The 16607-nt window shown below is 38.6% G+C and overlaps 1 pseudogene; it reads left to right on the forward strand.

Moving 5' to 3' along the window:
• Window positions 1-14349: 14349 nt before the first annotated feature.
• On the forward strand, window positions 14350-15265 carry LOC147420207 (uncharacterized; annotated as a pseudogene).
• The last annotated feature ends 1342 nt before the right edge of the window (window positions 15266-16607 follow it).

Consider the following 16607-nt stretch of genomic DNA (forward strand, 5'->3'; position numbering starts at 1 on the left):
TTAACTTGGACTATGGACTAGATACAATGTTTCCAATGGCATTCTTATTACCCACTCTTAGAGTTTCACATGAGCTGGACTAGAAAGGGCACGAGTTGTCAAAATGACTTGAGGACTTACAACCGCTAGATGAGTAGTGGTTAGCATCCATTGCTCGTACATATGCACAAAAATAAAAAAAATTGACTCACATTTGCTGAAATATTTTTTTAAACCAAGGGATCTGGTTCTAGTATACTCCTTGAAACAACATATACCCAAGTTCAAGAAAAAAGAACATGGTCCTTTTGTCACTGAAGATGTTTCACCAAGTGGTGTCATCTAGCAAGCTACCTTAGATGGAGAAATAATGAAAATTGGATTAGTGGATGTCGCCTCCACAAATACCATATATCCTTGACTAATGATCTTTTGCAAACAATGCATGCAGTGAAGGAAAGAAATCTTAAACGATAGTAGGTGATTGAGGAAGCTCAGGAGGAATCATGTCTTCGTGTTTTAAACAGGATAGAAGCAAGGCAATCAATTACTCAAGTTCTACACCTCAATACCCTCCAGTTCAACACTTAGAAGATGATGAATTCAAAACGGATGATGAATGGCTAGATGGACTTGATGTGCGGATCATTGTAAATTTGAAAGAGAGTTTCACAATCAAGGCCTTAGTAGATACATATGCCAAATTCAATGTGGTGATCTATTCTACTTATCGCAAGGCAACTACTCAACCACTTGAGTATTGTCGAGCTACCATCCAGGGAGGCAACAAGAAAGTAACTCCAACTTTAGGAAAAAGCAACTTGAATATCATTGTTCATGGACTCTCTTGCCTGCATACTTTTATATGCATAGCGGATGAACATATGAATGAAGAGTTAATATTGGGAGCTCCATGGATGAAAACCTATAAATGAATCCAAGATTGGGATGCCAAAATTTTGGGGCTTACACTTAAAGGAGGATATCTAAAGGTACCATTTGCATACAACACAAGGAAGAGTGGAAAGAAAATCTTGATAATTTTCAATCGACAAAGCAGGAGTCATTGGATACAATTACAAATACTGCTTCACAAAAGATTTCTTCTCACAACCATAACATACAAGGAACCATCAAATTTGGATACCTAAAAATACACTCATCAACCACCCTTAGCAAATTTGGGTGCCCAAAAACTGTTGCACAGAGACAAGAAGCCTATTGTGGCACCATCCTATCAAAGTCATCAACAAAAATTGCAATTACAAGCGACAAAAGTGGGTTTGGAGACCTACACACAAACCAAAAATCCAAACAATAAAATATTGTAGAACGGTTGTCAAGGCAAGCCAAAAACAATCAGGTACAAATGGATACCAAAAATTAAACTATCATCCACAATGGTGACCAAGGATTTTAGACATCATGCTGTGAATAATGCATATCGCACAATCAAAGAATGAGCTCAATTTCTATAGGATTTACTCTTTGCAAGAGTTCCAACACAGGATACCTCACCATGAAAACTCTTGAGTGCAATACTCAAGACCCACCTCTTGCACCGCATAGTGTGTTTACAGGCGTTGACAGCAGTAGCATGATAGGGCCAACCATGGCTATGCATAGACACAATTTTCTAGCTCATGCATTGCACAACCCGAATGGTATTCTATTGTCCCGGAGGACTTGAGCAAGGAGGGGGGGAGACATTTTGAATGTGGACCCAAGCGTATGAATCTAGAAGGGAAAAGGGCAATGCTTTGAAGTAATTGTGTGTTAATGTGCAATTTTTTTTTGAAAATTGGATGAGATGTCCTAACAACTAGGAGAATGGGGAGAACGTAATATGATAGCCCCTAGGTGTGTGTATATATTGTAAATACATGTCAAAAAAGCCAAAAATAGTGTGATTTTTACTCTTGTGTGTTTTTAGGCCAAAAACATGATCAAAATGGAACAATCCACAATATAATGGCCAAATACTAAACGTGTTTTTGAGTAAGGAATGATTGGTTTGGGTAGTTTTGTTTAATTATCCCTAATAAAAGCTAATAAAGATTTTTAAAAAAAAACAAGAATGTCAGAATTGGATTCTGACTCCAAATGTCAAATCTTGAAGCTCAATGGAAAGGCCATAAACATTTTGGGTAATTTTGGTCAAAAATTTCGACGGCCACTCGGACTTACTAACCATAGGGCACAACTTGTGACAAAAAGGTCCTTCCGAGAGTACATTGTGAATCCTACTAGGCTCGATGGGTAGGTATAGGATGGGGGATGTCAGGAAAGTCCATATATGTATAGTCCCTTAGGCCATTCTTACTCTCATTGTCATTCTAGTCCTTCGAGAGAGAGCTCAAGCTCCATCCATGAGGGGTAAGTTCTTAATAAAAGCATTTTGGTCATCACTTTGTCAACCACCAAGGCCAAAAGGGGCATGGTAGCACAGGGTAATATAGGAACTTTTGGGAACAAAGATGGGTACACCGGCCACACCGGACATTTAAATCCATCAAACGTGAACCATAGACTCATCACTAGTAAGAGGACACATCAGTAAGCTCCAAAGTGCAAAACTAGCCAAAAAAGATGACCTAATATCTTAAGCACGTCGAAGAGAAAAGGATCATCTCTATACCAAATTTATTTCATGTGCAAATGCCATCATGTTGAGGAATTGTGATGAATTGGCAGTGCATTAGAGCCCAACTCATCGGGATAGAGAAAAATGACCATATCTCCATCGCAAAGCGGCGTTTTGCACTTCTGTGCAAAATATTGATCCATTTGATCTCAAAGTCGAGGGGCGCATTCTACGCACTACATTGACCCCTACTAACCTTTGGTGGGCATACAACTTCCCGCTAATTACTCCAAACCAAGTTTGGCTCAAAAGATTACCATCAACTTCACCAGGATCAACATCAAGTGCAAGATACACAACCAAGAAAAAATCACCCACCAAAACTAACATAGTAGAAGCTAGATAGAGTAAGTTGGGGGCATAAATGACAATAAAATGCAAAGTTTATCTTACGCACGTTGAACATGATTTTCCATGTTTGACTTTTTACACATTTTTTCACATAAGCATAATCTACATAACTGACACATAGCCTACATCACCTTGGTACACTCTTCTCATGCATGCATTACTCTATGTTACAATATACCACCCAAAAGACGTTAAAGTGAGCACAATTGACTTTTAGCTTGTAAATTAAGCCCAAACTTCATCCAGCACCAAGTTTTGACCTTGCAAAGCCATTCAAGCTTTAAAAAGCCCAAAAATACCGATAATCACACAAATCTATCTTAGGTGTGTCGAAGATAGATGTTTAACCAAAGGAGCTTGACTCATCAAGGTTCATCATAGAAAAGGCTTATATGGCTCATCTTAACCACCATTTCAATTTTCATCAAGTTTGCAAAGTATAACTCGTTCAAACACCACAAGCTCTAAAAACGGAAAAAGTGGACACAAAGTTGCCCATAACTCTCACCAAATCTGTCTGAAAGCCATCACACTCCATGCACATCACTTGCAACACATACACATCATGTACATCCAATCTGGCACCAATTTGTATGCACGCACACACACACACACACACACACACGCACACACTTGCATCTTAGGCACGCCATCACACTCCATGCACATCACCTGCAACACATACACATCATGTAAATCCAACCTGGCACCAATTTGTATGCACACACACACACACATATTGTGTATTATCAATGCCTAAGATAAAGATTGCAAGAAATTGTGTTTTTATTGCACCTTTTTTTCTTTATTAGCTTTTTTTCTTGTTGGGAATTGTTGGAACTGGTCTAACAACCAAATTTGGTGTTTTGTTTTTGGGATATCTCTCATCCTCTTCGAAAGCTCCAAAGAAGAAAACAATGAAAGCTAAGATGGCCAAGCTTCCCCGTATCAAATAAAAGAGGCAAATGTTACATGGCTGGCAAAGCAACAGTTCGAGATCCAACTTGTCACTGTATACCATGGCGCATTTGAAAGTGCACAAGGATCTAGGGTATAAGTGAAAATGCTTCCCAAGGAAGCTCAAGACATTGCAAAAGAAGCTGCAGTTTTAAGCCACTATGCAAAAAGATCAGCCTCAAAGAATATATCTAGTTGGAATCCCGTGGTGTGGACTACAAAAGAGCTTATGAGTTGCTACACAGAATCACTGAAGAAGGTTGGACTACCATCTTGGTCTTAAATGACACCCCAACTGAGGTGAGCATCATAGAGGATCACGTAGGAAATACTTCAAAACTCCCAAAGGGAGGAAAGCGGATGATAGACAGCCAGTTGCCCACCATTGGCATATTCACTAGTAGATCCACATCATTCTCAGATCTCAAGAAAAAGAAGATAGAGCGGGCACTTCGACTCTATCATCAGCACTTCCATTTCACTGCAAAGAGGCCACGAAGATACACTATATTTTGAATCATGCAGTGGATTTTACTTTCACCCAGGCATCCAAGAAGGAGGGATCCATCTAAGCAAACCATGCCCACTACATTCATACCACCCGCACACATGTGAATAATCCGAGAAAACATCTCTTTCTTAGGGGCTCCAAAAGTGCTCACGAGGATAGCATAGCATGTTATCGGCGAGAGAGAACACCTACCATCAGCCCCATAATAAAATTTATGGCTAGCAAGAAAAAGAGAAGATGATGAAGAAGTACAAACTAGAGCACCATTAGTGGCCACAAGGTTAAGGACGGGACTGGTTAATGTCTCAGAGTAAGAGACAACCACAACAGCTGCAGCTGCATCAAAGGCAATAGAAAGCGACAAGGAATAAGACCCGGTCTATATACAAAACGAGATGCCACCTGCGAGCAGACAACTTTGATAAAACCCCTATATACGACTCATATTAGGTAATACAAGGCCCCTTTCTATGCTTATACGATAGTAAATGAAGAAAACTATCATACCCCTATCTCACATATAAAATTTAGGTCTCACATAATCTAAGTGAGTAAAATTAGTCAAAGAGTGTGTAGCATACTGATTGGAAATGTACTAAGGAACCACTTATGATGATAACTAGATGTACCCTCAATGTGTCTTAGTTTGACTTTCAAACTATGTGCCGGATCAGTCTGCACTCTGGCCACTCGTACAATTGTGACCCATCCAAAGTTGGTGTAAATCAACCCTTGATTTGCTCCAAGTCAGCGCCGGCTTGATGCAAAATTTATTGTGTGACCTGAAAAAAAACTTCCCTTAAATCCAGCCAAGTTCTAGGGCACATCGGTGACCAATCGTGACAAGAAATCAACCCGGTCTAGGTCCCCCCCCCCCCCCCCCCCCCTAAATATGATACCCTCCTCCCTTATTTTTAAGCTTGGGAGATAAATTATTGGGGGACTTCCCCTAGCTTATACGCTTATGTAACTTGTAACAAAACCCCCCTCCTCTACACTTATGTGGTGATGTAAGTTTTCCATGGTGAATCCCCCCGGGAATAAGAAGAGGAAGAGGAAACTCCTCTTGAAATGAAAACAAGAAGCAAAGGGAAGCTAAAGTGGATGAGAAAGAGCCCAATGAAAGAACACGCCCTACCACACCACTAGAAGAGCCTACTAAAAAATCAACAAGAGTAGAAAGAGAAGCAGCCGTATTTCAGCTCAAAAGAGGGCTCAAAGGCAACTTTGAAATGAAATAGAAACCTTCACCAAAGCGGATCAAAAACCGAACCAAGAATCCCTTGTACTATCCGCATGATGATCCTCTAGCAAGATTGGAATACTTTTATAAAAAAGAGGAGCGTCAAACAGAACAAACAAAGAAACAAGAAAACAAGTCAACATCACCAAGAGAGGAACCACCTGAATAGGAACAAGGACACAACAAGGAAGTTCCACACACAACTCCTCCAAGTGAGCAACCTCAACAAGATGCAAGTGCTCCCAATGTAAAAAATTTAGAAAGCCAGATAGAGACTCTCAAGAGGCCTACATAAGAACAAGGTGATAAGCCAAATGAAGCATTCTCGATAGAAGATCAAGATACACAGTCATATCAACCAACTTCAAGAGGTAACCACCACATACAAGACTCCACGTCATATATTGTTCAAAGGATAAAAGTATAGCTAAACATTGCAAATGCTCAAATGAACCAATTAGAATATCACTGCCAAGAACAAAATCAGTTGCTAAACCAACTCATATATAACCCCAATGTGGCTACACTACAAAGCAAGGACGAGGCTTACACAAAACTTGAGCAGAAAGTTAAAGATCTTGAAAGGGAAATCAAGTAAGATCAGATGCAGTGCCACAAACTCTCTATCAAGTCATGCAACAAGAAGAATGTTATCAAAAGAAAATAGTGCAGATGGAGGAAGAACTTAACAAACCTCAAGAGGCTACTAAGTCTCAAGCATCCACATCAAGGAAAGAGCATCCATACATAGAAATGGGAGATATAGATGCCTTGCAGTTTATGAACTTTGAAGAAGCAACTCAAGAAGGAAATCTCCCAGAGCTTGTGATTAACTTAGAAGAAGCCAGACCCTCTGCTCCACCCAAAATTCTAACTGCTGATGAAGAAAAAACACTAAAGAAGCAAGTGGAAGAGGAAACGGAGAAAACATGGAAAGAGGCAATGCAGTGGGAAGAGTGAATCCTACATTCCATTAATGTCAATCTTCTCACACCAGCAAATAATGGCATCAACAGGTTCTTCCCTTCCCACTCATCAAGCTCAAAGTGTTACAATCCAAAGAAACAATTTTTCAAGGATACCCTACAATGGTACATCCCAAGTGGTGAGAGATCTAGCTGAGCCAGCATCCCAGATATCTCATTATGTACACAAATGCACCACCACTTATAAAGCAAGATCCTGTGTGCAGTGTCTGGTTCCAAGAGTTCAAAGCTAGAAGCAACACATTCTTATCCATAGATGTGGCCAACATTGCTGAATTATCCAAGGTTTCCACCACCACTGACTGGCACATCCACTAATGATTACATGGTGTAAAACCTCTCATGTCCACTATCCATCTTTTCCGTGGCATACCAGACTTGGAGTGCATTATACTGGTCAAGATCTCAAAGATGATGCTTACATGTCTACAAAATTTCCACCCTGTAGAGTAGACAGATACAACATGGATGTCTTTCCTCAAAGGAAACAAGGGGTTATGCTATGGTCTATCAAGGCAACCTTCGAAGGAAGTGCTCCACGATTGTTTTTGCATTCAATTGTGATGGCTAGTCTAGAATCCAATACCTTGTCTCTTGAATCTTACTATTTCAATTTAAATTTTTTTATGTCAGTTAATTGTTGTCTTGAGGCTCTTATAAATGCAAGCATGTAGCAATAACTAGAGAGAGAGAGAGAGAGAGAGAGAGAGAGAGAGAGAGACCTAGGAGCACATCTCATCCAATCCCAAAGTAATCTGTAAAACAATGACTTAGAGCACATCTGGTCCAAAATACTCTTTACTCTATTTGCATTGTTGTGCTACATTTGCATTGGTTGTAAGGTCCCCAACCCGCTTATATCAAGATCGGGATGGGATCCTTGATAGGTCTCTAGGTCTGATAAAAATCAGAGTCTCTAAATAAGAAAAATCCAAAGAATAGACCTTTGCCATTGACAATGGCTTGGGTCTATAGCCTTAGAAGAAGACCTAGTCCTGTCTCGCAGCGGAAACGGGACAACCTTTTAAAAGTCCAAAAACTATTTCGGCCCTATATCTTTCACAAATTGGACTAAGGTATTCTCAACCAACGCTTTTTTCCCCTTAACATATGTGAGGGCACAGCCGCTGGTAGGTTCCTCTTCCAATTGAAGAAGTTTTCTAAACGTTTTAGTGCGCAGAGATGGATAGTTACCTGACTAATCAGGTCCACCCGTCCATGATTGACAACCTTAGTCAATCCCCACTTACCACCCCCCACTCACACATGATTCATTTATCTTACTATCACATTGTTTTAAACATTTAAAATAATGGTTTCTTTTAACGTTCCATCACAGTAGTTCCTTGAAGACAATGTTGAAAGCATTCTTTTAGAAAACAGACATCTTTAAACTTAAGACAGGGTACTGTCAATCAAAACATTATCCATAATAACCATGACCAGTACTCATCTTGTCTCAAGACCACCTAAGGGTGAAAAATGGCACCCATTCCTTATTCAAATCCGGAGTGGATAAACCCCCACCCAAGGTTCCGGGTGCCCATACACCAAACCAGTTGCCCATACAACCGGGCGGCTCCCCTAGGATAAAATCGGTATTCTAACTTATGTAGAAACATCAAGACATGACATGGAGTAGAAACTCATCGTTCATGGGGGTAACCGACTTAACCATGGCTAGAAAGCCAATCATTATCATCAATTTATACTAAAGAGTCGAAGGTGTCTTGAGACAAGCTGTCTTAAGGATGATAAAACATATCTTTCCTAATTCAACCAGTTTTAACCCAAACAATTCTTTCCTACATTATAAACAAATGCACGTTGGAAGTTACCTTTCGTTTTCAGCCAGTTTATCCTTCTTACGTATGCAATGCTAACTTATAAAACAACTTCAACTAATTAAAGACTTAATTGAATAATGGGACACCCACTTGGGAATGATTGGCCATCTGCTGCTGCGATTGCGCCTGAAGACTCTCCTTCGTAGGCCTACTACTAGACCCGGCTTCGTCGTCGTGCGACGCTCTAGTTCGTTTTGGAGCTACGTCCTCATCATCAGATGTAGGATTTTCTCGGGTCCTTTTTGGTATCATAACTTCTTATTCTTATAAAAAGGACGTCTAATCATTAGGTAAATAGTTCAAAATCTAGTCTTAACCTTTGTATTCAACCGTAACCCATCCAAGGTTAAATTTATAGTCTTAATCGATAAATTCTTGACCCAGTAATTTTTTATTTGTCTAGATAGACATGATAACTTTTTCCACCGCTTCCCTAAGGGTTTTCTAAGCTCTCCTAGCATTCTTATAATTTTCTATATCTTTTTCCTAAATTTTCCATCAACTTTTAAGCTAATAATCTACTTATTTTGGGCTCAATATTTATTGTATTTAATTTCTCTTAAAGATTTCATTTCCTTAACTTGATATCATAGGTTTACACCTACTATAATTTTTCTAAAAACTTTTAACCACAAAGTCTACTTATTTTAATTAATCATTTGCTAAAAATAGGACTTTTGGTCAATTATAATTTACTAACCTCACTAATTAACTATGGTATAATTACCACAAGTAGATAAGGATATTTTTGACCTCTCGTAATTATCTATATATTTTCCAACTTAATTATATAATTTCCATCTTTAATTTTCAGCTAAAATTATGATAATTTGACTTAGATAAATATCTATACTACTTTTTCAACCTTGTCATAATTATCACAACCTCTTTACCCTATAATATAGCTCTGATAAATAGCATGTAATTATAGCACATGATTTACTAACTTCCCTCTTTAGTTTTTAGCTAGAAATAGTATATTTTCTAACCTTGGCATAATTATCACGGCCTCTTTACCCTATAATACAGCTCTGGTAAATAGCATGTAATTATAGCACATGATTTACTAATTTCCCCCTTTACTTTTTAGCTAGAAACAATATAATTTGACTTGGATAAATATCTATACTAATTTTTTAACCTTGGCATAATTATCATGGCCTCTTTACCCTATAATACAACTCTAATAAATAGCATGTAATTATAGCACATGATTTACTAATTTCCCCCTTTCATTTTTAGCTAGAAACAATATACTTTGACTTAAATAAATATCTATACTACTTTTCTAATCTTGGAATAATTATCATGGCATTTTTACCCTATAATATAGCTCTGATAAATAACATGCAATTATAGCACATGATTTACTAATTTCTCCCTTTAATTTTTAGCTAGAAATAGTATAATTTGACTTAGATAAAGATCTATACTATTTTTCTAACCTTGGCATAATTATCACGAACTCTTTAACCTATAATACAGATCTGATAAATAGCATGTAATTATAGCACATGATTTACTAATTTTCCTCATTACTTTTTAGCTAGAATTTATATAATTTGACTTAGATAAATATCTATACTACTTTTCTAACCTTGGCATAATTATCACAGTCCTCTCTACCCTATAATACAGCTCTGATAAATAGCATGTAATTATAGCACATGATTTACTAATTTTCCCTTTTAATTTACTCATAAAAACAGCGTAATTTCACTAAGATAATTAGTTAAACTAATGATATAAGATTAGCATAAATATCACAGGTTATTTAACATCTAATTAATCTCTAAAAAAATAACTCAATTCAATTTGAACCTATTTACTAATTTCTCTTATTTCATTTGCTCAAAAAACAGGGTATTTTAGCTAAAGTAATTAGCTAGATTAGTTTTCTAAGCTTCTCCTAATTATCAAGGGTTCTTAAACAGCTAATTAACCACTGATAGATATATCATACCATTTGAATTACATTTACTAATTTCCCATATTTAATTTTTTAAAAAACTATGTATTTTAGCTAAAGTAATTAGCTAGATGAATTTTCTGAGCTTCTGCTAATTATCACAGGTTCTTACACACCTAATTAACCACTCATAAATACATTATAGCATTTGAATTCCATTTACTAATTTTTTCTATTTAATTTTCTCAAAACACAGGGTATTTTAGCTAAAGTAATTAGCTAGATTAACTATCTGAGCTTCTCCTAATTATCATGGGTTTTTAAACACCTAATTAACCACTAATAAATATATCACACCAATTGAAAATCAATTTACTAATTTTTCCTATTTAAATGTCTCAAAAAATAGAGTAATTATATCTAATTAAATAGATACATTAATTATCTAAGCTTCTCCTAATTAACACGGGTTCCTTAACACCTAATTAATTACTGATAAATATATCACAACAATTGAAATCAATTTACTAATTTCTCATATTTAAATTTCTCAAAAAACAGAATAATTATGCCTAATGAATTAGCTAGATTACATATCTGAGCTTCTCCTAACTATCACGGGTCTTTTAACACCTAATTAACCACTTATAAATATATCAAAGCATTTGAAATCCATTTACTAATTTCCCCTATTTAAATTGCTCAAAAAATAAGGTATTTCTGCTAAAGTAATTAGTTAGATTAGTTTTCTGAGCTTCTCCTAATTATCATGGGTTCTTAAACACATAATTAACCACTGATAAATATATCAAAGCATTTAAAATCCGTTTACTAATTTCCCCTATTTAAATTGCTCAAAAAGCATGGTATTTCTCCTAAAGTAATTAGCTAGATTCATTTTCTGAGCTTCTCCTAATTATCACGGGTTCTTAAACACTTAAGTAACCATTGATAAATATATCAAAGTATTTGAAATCCATTTACTAATTTTCCCTATTTAAATTTCTCAAAAAATAGAGTAATTATGTCTAATTAATTAGGAAAACTACTCAAAAAATTATAGGATAATTTTTTTAGATTAATAACTATTTAATATATCTCTGATAATTACTTCAACTTAATCTAATCTTAAATAATATATTTACCACTAATTCATGGTTAATTTGGCTAATTCCAGTCCTAATATGACAAGATAATTAATTAGCTTAGTATTACTAAGCTTAATTATAATAATCAGCAGAGATTAATTAATTAAGAGAGGTTTTATGAGCATACATAAGCCTAATCTTTGATTTATTAACAAAATAGCTTAATCTAACCTTGCTAATTAAGAAAGATTAGACTAATTATCGTTTAGGTTAATCAATTAGAGATTAATCTCTAATGATTTTGGCGTAGTGTTCTCTCTAAAGGAGGGAGAGAGTATCAAAGCTCCGAGTCTATGTAAAATGTGAAGCTATGGGTCCTATTTATAGTTTTTTGGCACTCATAAGCTCTCACCGGCTGAAAATGGCAGTTGCTTGCAGTTCAAGCAATCCCCTACAGGTTAAAAAACGCCCCTGCTTCTAAATGAGTCCCTGGCAGGTCAGTGATGACCCTCCCATTACCTGCCAGCTTTTAAAATGTCAATTTTGCTATAATTTGACCTATTTTTGTTTAATTGGTAAATATCTTGTAAATATCTGGGAGATCTTTAATAAAGTCTATGCTTAAATGATTACTGTAACCCTTCAATTTTTCCTATTTTACACAATTCACAGTGTAAACTTCCAGGGGTCATAACTATACCAGTTTTTATCGGAATTCAATTCTGAAAAATTCTAGCCCGGGGTTTGTTGTGCTTAAGATTCCAAAAATACTAATATTTGCCATGGTCGGACAATTCTACACTGCTTTTTCAATAATCATATTAGTTTAATTAAGCTTTATACAAACTTTAAGGTTTCAGAAACTGGAAACCTTACATTGGTGTTGATGGTGTTGGGCTGTTCACGCCAAAACCAATGTACTCTTGAATGCCAGCACATGGTTTCTGGGTCCAAACACCAGAATTCCTACACATGGATCCAAAATCTGAATGAAATGAACTCTAACACATAGGTCCTTGAGGGAGCGTCATCTCCTCTCTCCTCCTCAAATGCCTCTCTCTAACTGAAGGAATCAGTGGGATCGCTACATCAAGACTAGAGTACCGCGACAGCCTAGGGATTGTCATTGCATAGATGCCCACTCTTAGAGGCTTGGTAGTGGTTATACTGCCATCGTGGGCCTCTTTTCCATCACCTTTGATCTTCTCTTTGTTTTCAATGGAGCCCTTTTCATGATGTTATTTGTAATCCTGGGACAAATGACCTCTCTTTCCACATCTATAATCTATATAATTTGGGGAGGGATCCCCCCCCCCCCGGACACATGTCTCAAGCAACTAGGTCTGGCCAGTGTGCTCTGGAAACCTCTCTCTCTCTCTCTCTCTCTCTCTCTCTCAGCATGAGCACAAGGCGACGTCCAGCCAGCCAAACAGAATCTTACAAGAGCATGTGTCTACCTGGCGCATGCTTTTTTTGGCCGTGGAATGGCTGGTTGGCCGTTGTAGCCCAGCCCTCACCCCTTCCAGCCAGCTTGTGTGCATTCATTCCAACCAATCAGCGTGTGCCTTGCCAACGGCCTTCCCCTCCTCCTGCAGCTACTTCACATGCGCACCCGCAGTTGTTTTCTTGCCCAGCTTCGTCAACCTTCCATAGCGCATGCAGCTCGTGGAGTTCTGTGATTGCAAGTCAAGAGCAGCTCAAGCTTTCATGCGCAGCTCTTACAATATCGAGCGCATCGTTTCCAGCTTGCATTAATTTTGTGATTGCATATTGTCGTCAGCCTGAAGCTCATTCTACTGCAATACCTGAGGTAACATTATAGCAATTCCATTTCAACCTTTCCTGTAGCAAGGAGGATTGGACGAATACTGCTCGTATTGCAACGCCCACAATCCATCGTTACGAGCTCCCACTGATTGCAAGGCCGCCAAGTTACCAACTCATCTCAATCAATTGGCTGTCTTCATTTTATATTTTTGGCTTAACATGTCTTCAATCGTTCTTTAGCTGCCTGGTATGAGGTTTTGTTTTAGTGAGTAGATCACTTTATTTTTAAGCTGCATGTTATCATTGAGTTTCAAGGACTAACTAAAGTTTCCATTGAATTTTTCTCCCATTGGAATTGTTTAACAGATGAAGCTTATATACATCCACAAATACAATCTTCATTGGTGATTTTTTTTTGCTTTCCATAGTTGCTTACCAAATGTTTATGAAGTCTCACATACACAATTTGAACATTTCTGATGGATACATGGCGCTGTTCAACAAATTCTATTAAAAATGCAATAAATTCTCTCAGCCACACATACATTTTTCATGATATTGTATTGCCACCAGCTTGCCAATTTGTAAAGTTGTTATGCACCTTACACACACACACACATACAACGAATAAATCTTAATATATGAAGTCTGGTTTCATTGTCTCGCACAAACACACACTCAATATTAAAAATTGGTTTATTGCACAACATTTTGTGACTTGGACGGATGTGTGGGTGACAAGGTGAACAATGAGCCATTTTAATGTCCAAATTCCAAAACGATCACGGGGGGGCACTAGGCCAAATAGCGTTCACGAAGAGAGTGAGTCTAGGGAAGAGGACTGGTCTTGAGCACGCAAGTGGGGAGTGATGCGAGCTTTATGAATATATATGCTTCAGGACGAAAAATGGCTAGATTCTCAAGTTAATGATTCCATCGGGGACTCCCAAGACCATAGTGCAACTTTTTATGATCGCCATACACTCCCTGTGGCTGCGACTCTTGGTCGCCCCCCTAATTTGCAGCCTATTGCTCCAAATGCCCAACTCTTAGCTCCTAGGGCTCCCATGCAACCGCTTATTGGTGCGCAATCGGCTCCGTTTGTGTAGGTTTTTGGTCTCAATCCTTCACCAATTTCCAGTACTTTCACACGTACTTGTTTAGTTCATGGTACCTCTCCCATTGCCCAAGGCTCTAGTACGGCTGCAAGACCTTCTATTGTAGCTCATACACCCCATGCTGCTCACGTTTCCACTGCGGCCATAGGACCCCCCCCTACTGTTAGACCACCCCTAGTTGCTCCATCCATAGTGCTTCCCGCTACCATGAGACCATCTCCAGCTACTAATGTGTCTAGCCAAAGCATAACAACTTTGTCTAGAATTGGGTCGCAAAACAAGGAAAAGAGGCCCCGACAAGATGATGCGAAGTGCTCAGATGTTGCTACTGCAGCATGCATTAAGCACTATGAAGAGAGGTGGGTATGCGCATGTAAGGAAGGGTAATCTGAGACCAAAAGATTGGGAAATAAAGAGGTGGAGATGGACTATACTTGCGACCAAGTAAAGAACAAAATAGACACCTTGCGAAAAAATATAAAAAGGAAAGGAGAAGACGAATGCCACAGGAGGGGTGCATTCAACTTGGGAGTATTTTGAGTTGCTTGACACATTATGGTCAACAACTCCACGATGTGTGGGAATTCCAGGTGCATTTGATAGTTCTGGCTTACAGACCCCGCTGGTTCCTGAGGAGGATGGTGAGGGAGATGGAGAGGCAGGGCGGGAGGTGGATTTAGATGATGATGGGGAGGTCGGTGGCACGACAAGGGAGAGGAGAGATGGCACAACAGTTCAGGATAGCAACGAGGCTTTGGGGCAGGGCGTTAAATCACAAAAAGTGAAGGAGCCTAAGCGTGCGGACCTTTGCTCGCGCTCTAGGGAATGCGTGGAAAGGGATGTCGAACACGATGAAGGTTATTGACAAAGAGAGACGCGAACATGAAGAGATAATGGCAAAGGACCTGCGTGACAATGAGGAGAGAATGTTCAAGCTGAAGCAGGAGGAGGACACAAAACGGATGGAGATCTACATGCGGGTTCAAGCTGAAATTGCAAAAGCACTGGGGAATCGACCCAAGGTATGCTTCTTCACCTTCTATATAAAAAATTGAGAGAGGGAGGGAGATTGCACATTGTGTGTTCATGATCACGTGAAAATGTTCATTTCTGTTATCTTTGCATTTAACATGTAGGATGGACGAGGCCGCATAAATTTTTTGGCTACTATCGTCTAACTGGCATAGCATATGCCCTATTGAGGAAGACCTCTCCCATATTGCATGGTCAGTTGGGAGTACTCCAGACACTTACTTCTTGTTCTTATCTTGCATGTGGTTACTTGTATCATCTGTGTGTATGTTAATTGAAAATGGTTTATTGTCCATTCGGCCACGCATATGGTGGTGTTATCCTAGGCAAGTGGCATTCTGGCAAGCAATTCACTTTGGCTTTTGGAGTGTAGCTTGTCTTGAAAACCAAGCCACATGGAGGATGTATTACAGAATGTCATATGAGGCCTTCCATGAGTTGAAGGATCTCATTTTGCCCCATCTACCATGTCGAGAGGTACGTGAATTTCGTAGGGAGCCTATCCAAGCTGACCTTGCCCTTGCATGTGTGCTTTGGCGTTTTGCTCACGGTCACTCTTCTCGTACACTGTCGCAAATGTTCGGGCTTGGGGACTCCACTATCCGAAAGTACACCCATTTGATAGTGGGTATTTTATGCAGACAAGAAATGTTGCGTAGATGTCAGATTGAGGTTCCACATGGTGCACAACTAGCCCAAATCATTAGTGAATTTGAGGCTATCACTGGCCTTCCCAACATGTGTGGTGCAATTGATGGCACACACATCAAGCTTGCCTGCAAACCAATTCTTTCCCTGCATAGTACGTTAGCCGCCATGGATTTCACAGTATTTTGTTGCAAGGCATAGTAGACTCCAAAAAGCTGTTTTGGGACATTGTGTGTAATGCACCAGGAGGCTCACACGATTCAGCTGTTTCAAGGGTTCTCTAGTTTATAGGCAAATGAAAGCATGTCAGGGATTGAGTGCACCAAGTATAGATTTGAATCAGGTGTCCATTAGACCTTACATTGTTGGTGACTCTGCATATAAGCCCACAAGCTTCTTACTAAAAGCATTCAAGTCAAAAGCCCGACAAGACTTGGCTTCAAAGAATGCATTTGACAAGAAAATTGCAAAGGGTAGGGTGAAGGTAGAGAATGAAGAATCGTTGGCGCATCTTGCGTGATCTCAAT

Source organism: Adiantum capillus-veneris, chromosome 28 (assembly GCF_014529385.1).
Source record: "Adiantum capillus-veneris isolate H3 chromosome 28, ASM1452938v2, whole genome shotgun sequence".
NCBI classification, from domain to species: Eukaryota; Viridiplantae; Streptophyta; class Polypodiopsida; order Polypodiales; family Pteridaceae; genus Adiantum; species Adiantum capillus-veneris.